The 2079-nt window shown below is 39.3% G+C and overlaps 1 protein-coding gene across 1 annotated transcript in view; it reads right to left on the reverse strand.

Annotated features, from left to right (window-relative positions):
- Window positions 1-2079, reverse strand: part of LOC101860829 (transient receptor potential cation channel subfamily M member 8) — a gene marked incomplete in the record, with an annotated part of 11612 nt that overhangs the window by 8605 nt on the left and 928 nt on the right.

Genomic DNA, 2079 nt, shown 5'->3' on the forward strand with positions numbered 1-2079 from the left:
TGAAAGCAGACAACAGAACATTGCTAGAGAGCAGGAAAGGAGGTGAAAGGAGACAATTTTAGAGAAGAACATTTTTCGGTCGCTACCCGGATTCAAACCCGGGACCTTTAAATGAGAGGCCAACACCTTAACCTCAAGGCCACGAGAGCCCCCTCACCACATGTTAAAAGGAAAGTAGGAGCAGGCCACACAAGAGCTTCCGCGAACCACCCACTTTGTCGTTAGTTAAAGTGGTTAAAGATATTTGCTACAATATAATATTAAAAGAGAAAAAGGTAAAAAGGTATTAGACTTTGAAAATAAGGAAGATTGTACATTGAAAAACAAAACAAAATCAGCCCCCCCCCCCTCAGAAAAAAAGCATTTCGCTGACATTTCGAGGCACACAGAAACTACCCTAAACAATTCATACCATGGATAGAATGTTAGAAGCCCGGTTGCTGTAAATACTGAAATACCTTTTTAAAAATCTACTTTTAAACTTCAATGGAGATACAGACATGTGGGGAAAAAGTTGCGCACAAAATGAAAATTAACAAAATTTCCTTCTCCTTAAACAAGTAAAAGGCCAAAACTGTATGCACTGTGAATTATTTTTGTATGTTAGTGTCAATTTTTTTTAAAAACTAGAATGTCAAACTTCCTTAAAATGCGCAGTTCCCAAAATGGCCATTCTTAAGCCTGGCCGTCGAATTCAGCGGTGAATTCACCCCTGGTCTATAAAAAAAATACAGTATTTCTCTGTCACTTATCGCCTTTCAAAAATTGTGTCTTTGTTTAGGATTCTCCCGTCCTCCTTTTTCCGTTTGTTTGAGCATTTTTGAGAAAGAGTGAGTGAGCATGTATGTCTGTGTGTGTGTGTGTGTGTGTGTGTGTGTGTGTATATGTGTGGTGGTGGTGGCGGTGGTGGTTGTGGTTGTGGTGATCATGGTAGTGGTGATGTTGATGATCGTGGTGATGATGGTTGTGGCGATGACGATGGTGGTGATGTTGACGATTGAGATGGTGGTGCTTGTGGTGATCAAGGTAGTGGTGATGCTGATGATTGTGGTTGTGGTGATGACCTTGATGATTGTGATGGTGGTGGTTGTGGTTGTGGTTGTTGTGATTGTTGTGGTTTTTGTGATTGTTGTGGTTGTTGTGATTGTTGTGGTTGTTGTGCTTGTTGTGCTTGTGGTGATAGCCTTGATGACTATGTGATGATGGTGAAACTGGGCGTGTAGAGGGTGTTGCTCCGTGTCTCTACATTCGTGGTTCTACTCAAGCTTAGAAAAAAATCCCCTAGCAAATATACAAATAAACAAACAAACAAACAAGCAAACAAACATACAAACAAACAGACTGAAGTTAGGCTACTGGACTCATAATCGTGAGGTTGCAGTTTCAGGGGTTCGAGCCTCATATCCGATGTTGTGTCCTTGGGGAAAGGCACTTTACACAGATTTTCTTTCTTTCACCTAAGTGGGAATGGGTACCAGCATTAGACAGCGAAGGATATTGTCAGTACGTTAGTGTTTTAGCGCCTATAAAATGGCAGTTTGTGCTGTGTGCTTCCTGGAAGCTGAAATTGTTTCAGAGTGCCATCAGGTCTTCTTGGGTAATAATATAGATTTTAAAGTGCATAGAGCTTGCTGTTGAGCGAGAATTTGAACTATTCAAATCGCTACCATATAATTACAAAGTTATAGCTGACATTTTGGCAGTATTAAGTTACTAATACATGTACCATGAGAAACCCCAAATGTTCTATTTGCTCCACCCAAATTGTAAAATTATTCTAAGTCACAATCAAGATATTCAAAAAGTTGCATTCTAAAACGCTTGAAGTGTTGTGAAGCTTAACATTTTCAACGTCACATTTCTCAAGACTAAGTACTGAGCAGATATAACTTTAGAATTCTTGGGTAGGAAAAGTCGATTTATTATTAGTAGTATTGTGTCGATGGGGGTGCAAAAACGTACTTACGTACTTACTTACTTACTTACTTACTTACGTACTTACTTACTTACGTACTTACTTACTTACGTACTTACTTACTTACGTACTTACTGCTTGACATTTCTTGTTAGTCGAAACTC

Source organism: Aplysia californica, unplaced genomic scaffold, assembly GCF_000002075.1.
Source record: "Aplysia californica isolate F4 #8 unplaced genomic scaffold, AplCal3.0 scaffold00352, whole genome shotgun sequence".
In the NCBI taxonomy this organism is placed as follows: Eukaryota; Metazoa; Mollusca; class Gastropoda; order Aplysiida; family Aplysiidae; genus Aplysia; species Aplysia californica.